Raw genomic sequence first — 16,717 nt, 5'->3', positions numbered from 1 at the left:
ATGCCGAGGCCTCAGACAGAAGCTAGCGGGAGAATCAGACAGCCTCAGATCCGCAGCTGGCAGGGGCAAGTTAACGCAGCCCATCACAACTCATCCGCTCCCCCAGCCGCCTCCGTTTCCTGCCAAACCAGACTACAAGTCCCATCGTGCCCCGGGCGGCCGTCTCTCTCGCGGCACGTCTCCACCCCGCCCCCTGACGGCTGGTGCGCAAGCGCGTTAGCGGCGGCGTCTAGGGCAGTCTCCCTAATGTAAGATGGTGGCCGGCCTGGCGGCGGAGCGCACGGAGCCCGGAGCTTACCCGTCTCTCACATAAAGGTCGTCAGAGGAGCCACTCTGCTCCCTCCCGCCAGGCCCGCGCTACCAGAGGTCCCGCCGGACAGCGCCGCTGCCCCTGCCGCCAGCCAGCCAGCCAGCCGGCCGCCGTGAAGCAGGAGAGACTGCGGGCTGGGAGGGACGAGGAAGGCGGGTGAGTGTGCGAGCAGGGGCCGGGGGAGCCGGGCTACGAGAGAGCGGAGGCTTCGCAGGGTCCGCGCAGGCCTCAGCCTGGCCCCCGGGAGCGGCGGGACCCCGCTGTCTAGGGGGAGCGGGGGCGTCCCTGCTCGAGCGGGCTCGAGGGGCGCCCAGGGTCTGCCCGTTTTCCGTCTGCTCGCGGGGAGGGAGAGCCCGGGGCCGTGCTCGGCACCGAGGGGCTGCCGGAGTGGGACGTGGGAGAGGAGGGGGCTGTGCCCGGGAGCGTCTCGTCTCACCCCACCCCACCCCACCCCTTCTATCTCGTGGGGAGGCCGCACTGCTTTGGGTTCTCTATTTCAGTGTGATTCTCCTATGGCTTGGTGGAAATTTCTTTTCTTCTTCCTTCCCCTCTCCAAAACTGGGCTCCATTTGTTCTGATTCTCACTTTTGTGGGAGACAGATGGTAAATGGCAGCCGCCTCCTTTTTCCTATTATTTTGGACAGTTCATTTAACCTCCTCAGATTTGTCTCTTAGCAAATCAGCATTTAACTTTCCAGGGCTTCTAAAAGATGCTCAGTCCTAGAAACCTTTTCATAGGTTGAGTTAGGAGAAGGAAATGACAAGGCTATGGGCTCACATCGTGTTCCACGGATTGCCATATGCTCTATCTGCTAGTTTCAGTGTGGGTTGGTGGTGATTTCATGTACATAATAAAAGGAGGAGATGTCTGCTGAATAGTCATCCTAGAAGACTTCACTGCTACAGTTCAGAACATTCATATGGCTTTGGCCTGTGTGCTTGGGACAATATTAAACGTGGAGTTATTAGGAGGGAGATAAATGCTATGTAGGATATATGTTACTCTTTAAGCTGGGTGAGCAGGTCCTGAAAAAGGTTGGCTTAATTTTACCAAACAGTTGCAAAGGTTATGTTAGTATATAGCATATTTACTGTCTCTGTACTTATTTCCAGCTTACCTGTGCTTATATGCAATACTGCCTGTGTTACATTCTATTTTAGTTTTAAAATATCTGAACTTCAGTGAACAGATATTTTGACATCACACTTATGTGAGCATGATCACAGACATTGACTAAAAGATAAACAGTAATACTGAAAGGCAAATCTGTCGAAGAATCAAATTCCCCCCCTCCCTTGTATCTGGAAATTCAGGCTATGAAAAGGAAGAAGAGCGAACAAGCAACGTACCTTAGAGGTTGGGTGGAGTTCAGGTGGCCTATGAATACTCCAAATGTACATCTCAAGCATACTTCTAGTTTCTCAGTAGCATCACTAATAAAGTAGTTCACAGTCTAGAAGTCAAGTGTATTACACCTCAGGGTTTTTATGGTCCTCTAATAGACTCTTTCCATTCCATAAACAAGACTAACACATGTATGAGTTTAGAAACATTTGGCAGTCAGACTTGGCTGACTGTCAAGGAAAGCTCATGCTAGGAGAGGATTGTTTTTGTATGGTAAGGGGTGCTGACTATAAAATGCACTCTTGTTCTAACTTGCATGTTTTCCTTTTAAGTTCCCATTAAAAGTTTTCAGGAGATGTATTTGTTACAGAAAATGTTGTAGGTGCTTGTCAGGCTTAGGGCTCTAGTTTTTTTTTTTAATTTGGAGCGGATTATTTCAAATGGATGACATTGTGTAAACACAGAACTTCAAATTGTCTGATTATAAAATGTATTTTAGGCCTTAGGTAACCAAATCCATCATTCATAGACCTGCCTCAGCTTACAAGACTATACCTTGCCATATGGTGCAACCAAACAATTGCTTGGCAAGGCCACGGTATCAGGGGTTCTTAGACTTTCACAAGGGTGAACAACATTTTAAAAGACTATATGGACCACCTTTCATCCCACTTGCAATTGCATAACATCCCTGTGACAACTTCTGCAATTGCGTTCTTTGTAAAGTAATATTAGGAAAGTATTCATATATTTTTAGCAGTCTTTAATATGCAGTTTTCTTTTTTGAGAAAGTTAATGACACTGTCTTTGATGTTCAGTTCAATATATTTCCTTTTTTACTATCTGTCCTTTTTCTCCCAGCTGGAGATGACCAGAAGTGTCTGGGCTATAGGACTGCCCATCTCTGTGAACTACTACTGATCTTTTGACCACAGTTTGGGAATCTCTGCAGTAGGTGACAGAAATAATACTCAGTTCTTAAATATTGTCATCTGTGCTTTATATTGGAAAGTAGTAGTATCCTTGTCTGACCAGTGGGGAAACCGAGGCATAGAAGTAAATTATTTGCCTGAGATCACATGTCAGACTTTGTTAGAGCTAGGAATAGAGTTCAGGTCTTCTGTTTCCTTAGCAGTGTGTTGGGCCTTCTATCAGGATCTGTGTGGTTTTGCTGTGCAGGAGGGAGTGCAAGATTTGAGGCACTCTGATGAAGATTCTTATTCCAGGAGAAATGAAAGGACAACATTGATGGTAGATAGTGGGTTGAATAAAAGCATTTCTGTAAATAAAACTGCATCATTTCAGGGTAAATTATCTGGTTTTGCTATCTTTGAGCCAAATAATACACACACTTTCTACAGATATTTACTGAACCAGAAACTTCCAATATAAATTAGTAATTTTGTAAGATATTTTCCTATCAGAATAAGCAACCTTAAAGCAAAAATTGTCCAGGCCCCACATCCTATGTATTTTCCCATAGTTGATGCAGTGGTTTTGAAGCTACTTCAAGTATCAAATAATTTTAAAATTATGTTTCTAGTAATGCAGTGAACATTTACAATCACAGGCTTGACTTCTCACTCTGTTTGGAACTCTGGTCATCCTCATGTACGTTAGTGGACTGACCACCTGTCTGGCTTTGAAAGAGAAAATACCTAGTGATTTGTAAATGGCAGAAAAATGAAATTCCATTACTGGAGATCGTTCAGGTATTCTGGGAACATTGTAACTAAAATGCACTGTATCATTTCTCACAGACTTTCTTCACCCAAACTAAGCCCGTAAGTACTTCTAACCACACAGATTCATCTTATACTGAAGAATGCGTGAAATATTCTGGAATTACAAAATAGTATTTGTGTGACCTAGCAAGGTTAGGAAGCTTGTATCCAAATTTATACAGGAATTCAGAGGCCGGAGGATGACATTTCTTCCCATCTCCTGCACAATCTCTGTAAGATGTATACACAGATTTTTGTTTCTAGATGTTATCTGAGAGCAGCGGTTCCCAAACTTTAACAACCTGTGAACCCCTTTCACTAAAATATCAAGTCTCACGAACCCCCTCCTTAAAAAAAAAAAAAAAAAAAAAAAAATTTCCAGAGATTTTCTTCTTTACCTGAGTATAAATTATAAAAGCAGTGATCTTGGAAATATAAAATTTGTTTCTATGACATGCTTGTTACACAGTATTATTAATTATTAATCATTACAGTATTTAAAAACAATACTAGCTGCCTATTTAATTTTAAAAACAGCAAAAAAAATCCACCTCCCTTTCCGTTTCTTATAAGGAGTCTTGATAGATATGCTTGCTTTGATCTGCTTAGCTCTTGGAAGTCCAGGGGCTCCGAACTGCTGGCCCTGGGGTCCCTAGGGACAGCTCTGTCTGCCATTAGGGAATTTTTTCCCGAGAACCCCCTGTAACATTTCATGAACCCCCAGAGGTTCACGATCCCCGGTTTAGGAGCCACTGTCTTAGAGTTACTTCCGTAGTCTGTTAAGTATATAAACAACATTTGACAAATCAATCATTTGATCACAAGACAGAAGACTTAACCTTCTTGCTGTCAGTACTCAAACTGGTAACTGGAGTTGAGGTGGTGATGGAAAGGGGGCTGTTATGTCTGAAACAATTTTAGAGCTTTTTACAGTTCAGTGATAAAATGTAGATGGTATCAGAGGGTAGCCGTGTTAGTCTGGATCTGTAAAAGCAGCAAAGAATCCTGTGGCACCTTATAGACTAACAGACGTTTTGGAGCATGAGCTTTCGTGGGTGAATACCCACTTCCTCAGATGCATGCATCTGAGGAAGTGGGTATTCACCCACGAAAGCTCATGCTCCAAAACGTCTGTTAGTCTATAAGGTGCCACAGGATTCTTTGCTGCTTTTACAAAATGTAGATGGATGCAGAAACTTGAGTAAACACTACTGAGGTGAGTGGAGACCAGTTGCTTGGAGAAATCCTGTTCCCTCAGCAATGGGGTGGGCCTTGTGTCAGGATCTGTGCAGGAAGGAGTTCAAAATTTGGGGTTCTCTTGTGAGGGTTTCCCATGTGCTGCTGCACAAAAAGGATTTGGGGCATGGACTGCTGCCCTACCTCTCCACGTAGGGGAACACACAGTGGGAAGATGGCTCCAGCCGTAGGCTAAACCAGTGGCTATAAAGAGGTTCCACTGTTTTATGGTGGTGAAGTTTTTTGGTGGGCGTGAGGAAGGGTAATATATCACTTCTCCCATTCTAGTGAAATTCCTAGGAATATCCAAGCCTTAAACATTTACACTTGTAGAGTTTCAGGTTGACTGCATGAAAACTACATGCATTTGATTGATACTTAGGTTTGCTTTGCAACTGAGTGCTAGAAATGCACTTATTTGGAAAACTGAAGATTATGTATTGATGCATAAGTCTGTAAAGAAATTGGTGGCTAACTGCCTCACTTGCCAGAGAGTGGCAAGTAGAAAATTGGTGAGTAAATTTATCAAATCCTGAACATAATACAAGCAACATTACAGTAATGACCAAAAAGTTGTGATCATCTTGTGATAGCATTGGAAATGAGCAAGTAATTTAGTGAGCATCCAAAAAGTACTTTATTCCTAATTGTTGGTTCTGCACACTTTAGGCTACAAGCCATCTAACCATAATCTTGTTAGGTCTTCAGTAGCCGAAGATATAATTTGTTTACTAATGTTTGTTAGAGGGAGTGATATAAGTGGCAGTTTAACTTCTCAGTGTAAGAATACTCTGAACTTGTCTGTATTAAACTGGTAATCATAAAAGGGAAGCAGTGACTGCTGCGTGAGAAGGTTCATCACAGTTGCTTATCCCCTTGCTGCTCTGCTTTACAAAATATTTAACAAAATTTGAGGACTGGAATGCAAAAGGATAGTGTGTCAAAATAGAAGTACCTTAAATTATTTGCATTAGAAAGTTCCAGGTGGGTGGAGGTTTGGTGTAAGAAAATGCTTGGGGTAAAAAATGGAAGTGTTGTGGCTGTCACTCACAATTTCTGGTTTCCAGTACAATTTAGAACAACAAAAAAATAATGAGGTTGGGAGGAATTTAGCAGTAACAACTAAATGTCATAAAGTGTACTTAAAGGTCTGTGTTTCTGTTTGTTCAATGCAACAAATAAAAAGGGATGAATTGACGGGCAGTGCTACAGTAAAAGATTTGAAGCTTCATTATGATGAGTAGAAGTTACCCTAGGCTTTCAAATGTATTAAGTAGAAACCTCCCTCTTCCTCCATTTGTTTATCTCCTGTTTCTCGGAGTAAAATGTAGACTGAAGGCTTGTCTTCATGTACATAGCTACTGTGACAATAGGAGTGATCCCATCTGCTATTGATGTGAGAAGCTCTCCTGCTGATATAGGTCTGTAGTGTCGACTTGGCTTTAGCTTTCACCATCTATTCATTCCACCATAAAGTCTTCTGGTAGTCCCTAAACTGGTAAGAAAACTATAGGTCAAAATTGTTATAGGTCAGTTTACCTTGTAGTCCAGATCTGTTTACATGTTTTTCCTATTGTATTAATATTATGGGCCTAAATCTCATTTACACTAAGGCTCCCTTATGCTGCCAGAATTATGGAAAGAGGCCTTAGTGTAAATAAGAAATAAGCCTATTAAAACACCTCCAACTTGGCTAGTGACTCAGTCTCACTGCTGTTGTGGATCCATGCAACTGTTTTTCTGTAAAGCATACCATTTTGTAAGTTTTCTGTTCATGTCCTCCCTTTAAGTTGGAACTGTCCTTCCAGCTTTTGATAAAACATAAGGATTGGGGCATTTATAACAGAGAGAACTTGTTTTCAAATGACAGCTCATTTTTGTCCTTGAAAGCAGCAGTAAAGAAATTTTCAGCAGTCATCTGGCAAAGCATATATTAAGTTGAAACTTTTTATATGTATAGCTTCATCATTAATAGCCAACTGGCTCCAGGATGCCAAATTGGAAGTCTCTGGAAATTAAATGATGGAGAATTATGCAGTTTACTGTGGCACACCAATTCTACCTCAATGTTTTTGTGTAGTTTAAACATTATTCTTTTAAAATATGAAAGACAAAAGTTGGGAAATTCAAACAACCATTGGCATTTACAATAATCTGCAAAAGTCTGAAGAAAAAAAAAAGTAGCTTAGAGCTACCTTCCTTCCTATATGGGTGATAGCTGAGTAGGAATTAATACTAGAACTATCATAGGTGAACAGCTCAGAACTATAACAAAAGGATTACTGACATTAAGATTTCTAAAGTTTTTTGTCAATTTAAAAACTGCATGACTTGAAGTCAGCTAACTATGTGCTATGGCAGGCCTGTCCTCCTATCCATTTGTACTGTGGCTAGCGCACTGGGACCCTAAATCTGACCTGAGGCCTCTAAGTATTACTGTTTATATAGATATATAGCACAGTGAAACTTCATGCAGGCTACCTGCCTTCGGCGAGCACCCGAAGATATATTCCCAGATAACACTAAAATGCTAGTTTTAAGAAAACATCTTTCTATGATAAGGGACAGTCTAGAATTGATTCCAGATACAACAGTACATTTTTGAGGAAAACAGCTCAACTACATTTGACTTTGCTGTCTGTAAAGTGCATACCGTGTATAGTCTTTTCAGAGATTTCTGCATTTTCCTTAACTCAGTGTATAGCAGTAAATTATTTTTTTACACTGAATCTCCAGAAAGCAGTTAAATGTAGAAGAAATTCCATTTTTATTTCACCTGTGCTGAGTAACTGATGGACAGAGCATTATGGGCTGCAACAAGTAACCTGTTATACACTTTAAGAAATAACCCCCCCCCCCAATACAATATTTGTATTTTATTTTTATAAAATACTTTAATCTAAATATTGGTAAATTAAGTGACTTGCAAACAATAAAATAAGTTTTGGAATCAAGTGTAATTTGGCTTTGTGGAATTCCTTTCAGCTTTTTGTATTTTTTCTTTTTATTAAAAGACCCAACTTTTTATCAGTCTTTGAGTGATCAGTTAATATAGTTTCCACTGTACTTAAAATGTCTTGACTGAGAGAATGGTGGAAGATAACTTCACTTAAAATTGGATTAGCATTTGACAGCACCAGTTCATTGTTTGATGTTTATAGTGGGGTCAGATACTGCTGAAGACCAGAAAGTTGCCAGTGTATAGCAGCACAGGGGAAGGGGGAAGGAAGTGCAAGTGCATTGAGACAACTAATATTGTTATGTGCACTATTTCAGAGGTGCCTTTTCCCCTCAGTCTAATTTAGCACCAGTAGAAATATTTTGGGGCTTTCTTAGTGTCTATGCCAGTGGTCCCCATCGCGGTGCCCGCGTTGTGCCCAGCAGGGGAGAGAAGCCATGGCCTCACACCTGCCAGGGACAGAGAACTCCGGGGCTACAGGCTGTGGGAGCCAGTGTTCTCGGTCCCTGGCATGTGCGGGGCTGCGGCTTCTCTCTGTTTTCTGTGGGGCTGCAGACTGCGGGTGCTGGTGTTATTGGTCCCTGGCTTGTTTTTTTGGAATTAGTGTCATTAGTAGAATTTCAGATTTTACATAGAGGTTTTCTCTTAAAAAGCTTCTCACTTAATTCTTCTTTATGCTGAAAATGACCAGCCCATGGTCTAACTATTCCTTACTATGAGAACCAAAATTTTTCCTCCAAAATTGACCCACTTCTCAAAGATATTAATTGCCCCTTTAGCCAATTCACTGTAAATCTGCCTTCACATCCAACCTGTATCCGTTTACCCTGCCACTTCAGAAAAGTCTGGGAACAGTTTCAGTATATGCTTTTCTCCTTGTGTTGCTTCTGGGGAAGTACTCAGGGCAAAGACCAATAGCTCTCTGGTATGGTCCGTTGGTGGCATTGTTCTGTAAGACTGTTTTTACTGAATTGTGTGAGGAAGATACAGGATTTGTGGGTATCCCATACCAAGCTGGTCATAGTTTGAGAGTATGAATCTGCTTGTTTCAGTAGAGGTTTGGAAGTTGTGTTGTCTATTGTTTGGCCTATATGAAATGAATGACTAGCCCTAGCGTGTGTGAAATGGATTGGTAGCTTTAGCAAAGAACCACCCGCTTATTGAATGGAGACAGACTAAAAATAAGCTCTCTTCCTGAGAGAGATTTCTTGAAGTGAAGGCTGAAACACACTTGTGTGGTATAGAGAAATCTGTATTACCATTGTTACATCTGATCTGTTGTTAGAAGACTTCAGTTTGTAGAACCGTCTGTCCAGCAGCTTTCAGAAATGCAACATTTCAAATTCAAAATGAAATGCACAAAAGTGGTAGGAAGGTACTTTCCTGTACTCTGTCCATGGTACTGCATGTATGTGTCCTGCCCTTAGCCACCATAGCAGGGGTAGGCAACCTATGGCACATGCACTGAAGGTGGCATGCGAGTTGATTTTCAGTGGCACTCACACTGTCTGGGTCCTGGCCACCAGTCCGGGGGGCTCTGCGTTTTAATTTAATTTTAAATGAAGCTGCTTAAACATTTTAAAAACCTTTTTTACTTTAAATACAGCAACAGTTTAGTTATATATTATAGACTTCTAAAAACATTAAAATGTATTACTGGCACACGAAACCTTAAATTACAGTGAATAAATGAAGACTCAGCACACCACATCTGAAAGGTTGCGGACCCCTGCACTAGAGCAAGTCTGAAAGGGTATTTGATTCCTGGCTCAACAGCATATCACTTCTGCATCTTAAGGCTGGAGCAGAGGTATGTGTATTAATCACAAACTATGGCAACGATTTTTTGTTTTTGGTTGAGATTACATTTATTTGCCCTTCATGATAGGTGCTAATTTTTAATGCCCCAGGAAATAATAGTGGCATGGCATATGGTTAATACTATATATGACAGTGGTCCCTTCTCTATATGGTATATATGAATAACTTAAGTGAGACTGTTCACTACTTAACCTTAAAATGTATTTTTACACTAAAAAAAACTCCAAAATACTTTATACAATTTACTGCAAAAGCATCAGACTGATTTGTTACAAAATGTGAAACTACTTTGTTTTGTGGTTAAACTAAGAGAGCTTTTCATTATGGCGGTCAGCAATAAGTTTTGAACCAAATGCTAGATAAAAGTTCAAATTGGTTGCTGAAGGTAAATAGAGTAGTTCACTGCTTGTGCAGTGTCCCTTCAGGAAATGCCCAGGAAAGGAGGGCTGTCTGGCCTTAACATATGAATACTGTCTTTTGCTCTGGAGTGGACCTGCCTGGCAGTGTGAATTATGGCATTCATCATGGACTTGACAGGCACTATCTATGGATTTGAGGATTTGGTTTTTTTATGCCATTTAAGAAAATGTTTATAATTAACTTAGTCATGTTAAAAATGTTAGATTATAGAGCTCAAGGGTATAGAAACAGCTGCAGTTTTTTTTGGTACTTGAATTACTGAGTCAGTAATTGAGACTAATAACTCTTTACTCCTTGAACCCAACCTTTTAGCCGTACAGAGGCTTAGGGTGGGGTAGTCTTATGGAGAACAACTTATTTATCTAGTGTACTAGGACAGTTTAAAAAAAAAAAAACAAACAGATCCCAATGTTTAAGAATTCTATTGCATCTTGTGAAAGTGCTGAAGTGACAGTACTGCATATTGAAGCCCTCTAATTGTCCAGTCAACAATTACAGTTTGGATAATGATGATGCAAGGTTCCTCTACCAATGGACTGTGACCTTGAAAGTGAGGATAGCTCAACCTCCAGGCCGATTTAATCCTTGGCTTCTTTAGATTCCTGCTAGACCGGTGTGTATGGGTAAGTACTGCTAGTATGGCCCCGTGTCAGCTGAACTGGACTGTGGCTGGTAAATATGTAATAACCTGGATTAGATTTGAACAGGTGAGCTAAAGGTGGAAAAATGTAGAACTCTGTTACTAATTCTTGGTGTAAAATAGCTCTCCAGAGAGCACACATTTGAGTTCCTCTCTGACGAACGCAATGGAGATGACTTTTCTAGCCTTTTCTGCCTAGATGCTTTAACTCTTATTGGAAGTGTCGAACATAGCAGGATTATTCTTTTGTAATTTGCTTACCTCTATAACTTATTTGTGAATTGCATTTAGCATCTTTTCACATCTAAGAATTTTATTGAAAGCAAGTGTAAAATATCTTATTAGCCTTTCCTTATCTAAAAATAAGAATTTAATGTTAATTTCAAAGTTGTAAAAGTTTAATCTTCTAAAAATTTCCTCCCCTGCTTTCCTGAAAGGTCCTTTACTGTCCTCAGTGAGAAGTCTCTCACCTTAACCTCTCAGTTCTTCATGTGTAACAAAGTGGTTGAATATCTCTGCTTTGTATGCGAAACTCAGCCTTAACTATAGAACCACAAGTGGTACTTCCATAATGTAACCCTTCAGAATTTATAGTAGAGAGTTCTATGGTCTAATCTAGCTCATTTAGTTTGTACACCTACCATTCAGTCTTATTTATAGCAGTGCATGAGCCAGAAGCTGGAAATGGACAACAGGAGATGGATCACATGATGATTACCTGTTCTGTTCATTCCCTCTGGGGAACCTGACATCAGGCACTGCTGGAAGACAGGATACTGGGCTAGATGGACTTTTGGTCTGACCCAGTATGGCTGTTCTTATGTAGTATATTTCTAGGAAAAATATGCTAGAATTGTAAATGTCACTTAATTTAAAACACAATTAGAATTACAAAAAACTGAAATAGTTTCACTGAAACGTTACTTCTGAAAGTGAACATTTTGCCCCCTGACCTGTGTGTGTGGTGGTTTTTTTTTTTTAAATAAACCATGCTAGAGACAAGCCATATTCTTCATAGTGGAAGGTAGAAGCATATCCTTGGTAGAATTCTCTATAATTTGCCTCATTCCCCTCCAATTATGGTAACAGTGGTTGCTTGAAAAACAGGCAAGAGACTCTGGCACCAGCTATTTCAAAGACCCATATTGCCAAAGGACAGTAGGGGTGGGGAGGGAACACCTATGTTGCTAACATCCTCAAAATGTTCATCCTGCTGGGAGGGAAAGCTCTTTCTGTGTCCCATAAGTACTATAGATTCTTCAGGAGATACAAGGTCTTACCCATCTTGACTCTTGTACCTATGGGTCTTTTGAAGTTGTAACAGCAGCAAGAGTACCTTTTCTCTAAGCAGCTGTTGGTTACCTCTCCCTGTCATGTAATCTTGGGATCTATCTGGGTGCTGCATCTTTCTAAAATGGGGAAGGAGGGTGCAGCTGGGAGCCATACATGTCTAAAATTTGCAACTGCATCTTTAAAATAAGAAAGATTTACCACTTAGGTGCCAGAGTCTCTTGCCTGGTTTATTTAAAAAAAACAAAACCCAAGGTCTGTGAGTGAGAGATCGTCCTTCAGGATAGGTTGTAGATCCTTGATGACGCTCTGGAGAGGTTTTAGTTGGGGGCTGTAGGTAATGGCTAGTGGCATTCTGTACTCTCTTCCTTTTTTGTCCCCTGCTATAAGCAACTTTTGCTTCCTGCCCCAGGCTTCACTCCAATCCCTTTTCCCATGTCATATCTTCAGTGCAGTCCTCAAAGAATTATCTTCTTCAGGGATATTAAGCAATGGATCCTCTCCTTCCCCAGTCTTTGATAAGAACAGTTGTTTTACAGTCTCATGCATATCTGACACTAAACTTGATGCATTAGCCTTTATTTTTTTCATGTAAGCTCCACACAGTTCAATGAGCTGAACCTAGCAAGTTTGTGTATAGAGATGCTGCATCTGTGCCTAAAGACACCTAGATAGCTGGCTGGTGTATGGATTGATAGAGTTCAATCCAGTGAGATGCTGAGTGCCCTTTGTGTCTTGCAGGATCAGGCTCCTAATGAGGAGTTGTGAGGAAATTATTTCCTTTATTATGTTTATCTGATCAGGACTTCTAAAAGACTTGTGGTGGGATGTGCCCAATTACTGTATCATTATGAATAAAGCTCATTCTAGTTTGGCAAAAAGTAATGGTTGTATAAGGGAACCAGAATTTGCTTTTCCCCAACCTTAGCTTCACCTTAACAGAATTGGGTAGGAATTTAAGGCAACAAGGAAAATGACATTTTACATCTGACCTGCCAAAGTTTGTAGTTTATTCTGGCACAGCATCACTTGCGCCAATAGCCTGTATTTTGTACTTGCAATTTAATCGTACTGGTTATGCACACTAAGACCAAGATGAATTGATTCATTTTGGGGGTGACTAGGGGAGAGACAAGAGGCAAGTGAATGCTATTTTCCCTTTATATATTTTGTATTTTTAATTTGTAATAACTATATTCTGGTCAGTAAGAGTCACTTGCACTGGACAGATTTATTGCATTCAGATAAAATATACAAGACAACTTGAATAAACTTTCCAAAATCCATCTTAAATTGAATGTAATCCTATTTGTTTAACTTCAAATTGGATGAACATTTGTCATTTCTTGGAGGGAATGAGAGTTGCAAAAGGAAGGAACAGAAGATGGTGTGGCCTAAACCAGTTCAAATGTTGTTCCTGGCCTCGTATAGAGTGAAACAAAGTTCGAATCCTGTCGTGTGGTTATTGAGCCAAGGTCGGTTGATTGACTTTGGTTTGGCATTTTCTTTAGCAAAATATCCAGGCCATGAAAAAACCTGCTGTCCAGAAATCAACAAATAACAGATTGGACAGATGAAATGTAATTACACTGGATGTGTCAATGACCACTTAATATACCTGGATATACTGACCTCTGTATCCAATTTTAGGTTTGAAACTAAGTTGGTTTCCTTCCTCTGTTTCCTATAGTGTGAAAAGTGCTATATAAGGTATGCATTTTGTATTCAGAGCCTGAAAATTGGGAGCAGGTTATTTTTCCATATCTGCAGATTGATTCTTGATCTGGTAAGCTGCCCTTAAGAGTATTTTCTTAGAATAAGAAATCATCTCTGTACAAATGTGAAATACAAACTTGCACAGCCAAACTTATCTGTGCCTGGATTGAATTTAGAGACACTTGGTTAAAAAAAAATGAATATAAAACACTTTTCCCTATAAAAAGAAGGGGAGTTAGATTAACTAGAATCTTTAGTTTGTTTTAATGCCCTTTTAACCTGGCTATTTAGCTTTAATGGAAGTTGCTGAGTTTTCTCCTTAAAATATTTGCAGGTTATCTTTACATAAAGTTCAAATAACCAAAGAGAACAGCTAATTTATGAAGCACAGGATCAGCAATCTACATAAGAGGGAAGGTGTATGTTTTGTGTGGTAGGACAACCTACATAAATACTTATTAGGATATAAACCTAAAAAAACTGCTTTAATGGTGGGTGGCAGGAGTAGACTTCATGAAAAATGTTTGGGCAGAGGTTGAAAATAAGAGCATGCTGCCACATTTTCTCTTTACTTTACATTTGAAATGTCTCTTCCCTATTGTGAATCTACAACACTTCAAAGAAAACAAAACAGCTTAGTTTCCTTGCATCCTTACCCATTGGCTATAGCAGTATTTCCCAAACTTGGGACATGGCTTGTGTAGGGAAAGCCCCTGGTGCATCGGGCCGGTTTGTTTACCTGTTGTGTCTGCAGGTCCGGCCCATTGCGGCTCCCAATGGCCACGGTTCGCTGCTCCAGGCCAATGGGAGCCGCTGGAAGCGGTGACTAGTAGGTCCCTTGGACCGCGCCGCTTTCAGCAGCCCCCATTGGCCTGGAGTAGTGATCCGCAGCCAGTGGGAGCTGCAATCGGCTGGACCTGTGGATGGGGCAGGTGAACAAACTAGCCTGGCCCACTAGGGGCTTTCCCTACACAAGCAGCATCCCAAGTTTGCGAAACACTGGCTTATAGGATCAGGGATTCACTTGTAATGTCAGGAATTTATGAATTTTTAGCCTCCAGCCATGTATGTAACATCCAGATGTTAGATACTTAGTTCTAAATGGAAATTCCCAAGGTAATGAGTGAATCAAGCAGAGGCTGAAGCTCTGCAGACTTCCTCCCAGAATTCTAGGTTAGCTAAAGTAGATGATAGGACCCTGTTCTCTCCTGAGGAATGAGGACCCCGTGGCCTGATCTACATTTAAAAACTGGACCAACATAGCTATGTCATTCAGGGTGTTTTGGTGCTGGGGGTGAGAAGCTACTGCTTTCAGGGATATGGTGTTATGCTGGCTTACCCTCCTGGTGTAGTGCAGCTGTGTTGATGGAAGAATGCTTCCTACACCAATGGAAAAAACTAGGGCTGTTGATTAATTGTAGTTTAACTCACGTGATTAAAAATAAATCATGATTAAAAAAATTAATTGCGATTAATCGCAGTTTTAATTGCAGTGCTAAACAATAGAATACCAATTGAAATTTATTAAATATTGTGGATATTTTTCTACATTTTCAGTTACAACACAATACAAAGTGTACAGCTCTCGCTTTTTATTTTATTACAAATATTTGAACTGTAAAAATAAGATTTTTGAATTTACCTCATACAGGTACTGTAGTGCAATCTTTGTTGTGAAACTGCGTCTTACGAATGCAGATTATTTTTGAGTGCAGTTATTTAACAAAACAATGTAAAACTTTAGAGCTTACAAGTCCATTCAGTCCTACTTCTTGTTTAGCCAGTTGCTGAGAGAAACAAGTTTATTTACATTTGTGGGAGATAATGCTGCCCGCTTCTTACTTACAGTGTCACCTGAAAGTGAGAACAGGCATTCGCATGGCACTTCTGTAGCTACCATTGCAAGTTATTTATGTGCAAGAATGCTAAACATTAGTATGCCCTTTGTGCTTCGGCCACCATTCCAGAGGACATGCTTCCATGCTGGTGATGCTCATTTAAACAAATGTGTTAATTAAATTTTTGACTAAACTCCTTGGAAGAATGTATGTCTCCTGCTGTATTGTACCTGCATTGTGCCATATATTTCATGTTATAGCAGTCTCAGATGATGACCCAGTACATGTTTATTTTAAGAATACTTTCACTTCAGACTTGACAAAATGAAAAGAAGGTACCAATGTGAGATTTCTAATGATAGCTACAGCACGTGATCCAAGGTTTAAGAACCTGAAGTGTCTTCTGAAAGCATGCTCCACACCTTGTCCCTCATATTTCAGAAATCTTAAGAGCAACAGTCTGATGCAGAAACTACAGAGCCTGAACCACCAAAAAAGAAAATCAATCTTCTGATGGGATCTTATGATCTTATCAGATGAAGAAAATGAACATGCAATGGTTTGGATTGTTAGAACCCCTTAGCAACTTGGACGCATGTCCTCTGGAATGGTGGTTGAAGCATGAAGGAACATACGAATCTTTGGCTCATCTGGCACGTAAATATTTTGCGATGCCAGCTACAACAGTGCCATGCAAACACCTGTTCTCCCTTTCAGGTGACGTAAACAAGAAGTGGTCAGCATTATGTCCTGCAAATGTAAACAACTTGTTTATCTGAGTGGACAAGTAGTAGGAGTGGACTTGTAGGCTCTGAAACTTTACATTTTTTTAATTTTTGAATGCAGTTTTTTGTTCATAATTCTACATTTGTAAGTTCAACTTTCATGATAGAGATTGTACTATAGTACTTGTATTAGGTGAATTGAAAAACACTATTTTTGTGTTTTACAGTGCATATTTGTAATAAAAAATAAAGTGAGCCCTGTACACTTTGTGTTGTAACTGAAATCAATATATTTGAAAAGGTAGAAAACATCCACAAATATTTAAATAAATGGTATTCTGTTTAACAGTGCGATTAATCACATATAATTTTTTTTAATCGGTTGACAGCCCTAGGGGAAAAAGCCTTCACTCAGTGTTGGCTGCATCTACACTGTATGGAGTTATAGCAGTGTAGCTGCAGTGACCTAGCTATGCCTGTTTAATCTCCATAGAGTAGACATACCCTGAGTCACAGTGCTGTCAGTATCCACAGATGGTGTATGATATGCCAAGAGGTTAGAGGATGCTTCTGGTAGGAAGTTAAAAGCCCCCATGATACATTGAACTCTGTAGGATTTTGATTTGGGGGAAAAAAGACTAGATGCAGTATTGTCCGCATATAGAGGGCGTCACAATGGGAGTTATCAGTTGG

General features: G+C 40.3%; 1 protein-coding gene across 9 annotated transcripts in view; it reads left to right on the top strand.

The window, feature by feature from the left end:
* Window positions 1-213: 213 nt before the first annotated feature.
* The window catches only part of CNOT4 (CCR4-NOT transcription complex subunit 4), a 125,338-nt gene continuing 108,834 nt past the window's right edge, over window positions 214-16,717 (top strand). For 7 of the 9 annotated variants that reach the window (XM_030548440.1, XM_030548436.1, XM_030548434.1 and 4 more), the window contains exon 1: window positions 214-466. The gene's annotated coding sequence lies outside the window, so the exon portion shown is untranslated. Of the gene's footprint in view, window positions 467-2,516; window positions 2,607-9,361; window positions 9,385-16,717 lie in introns of those variants that run through there. The other 2 variants (XM_030548432.1, XM_030548433.1) reach the window with 2 other exon arrangements.

This window comes from Gopherus evgoodei, chromosome 1 (genome assembly GCF_007399415.2).
Source record: "Gopherus evgoodei ecotype Sinaloan lineage chromosome 1, rGopEvg1_v1.p, whole genome shotgun sequence".
Taxonomy (NCBI): Eukaryota; Metazoa; Chordata; order Testudines; family Testudinidae; genus Gopherus; species Gopherus evgoodei.
This window is presented reverse-complemented; position numbering and strand designations above follow the sequence as displayed.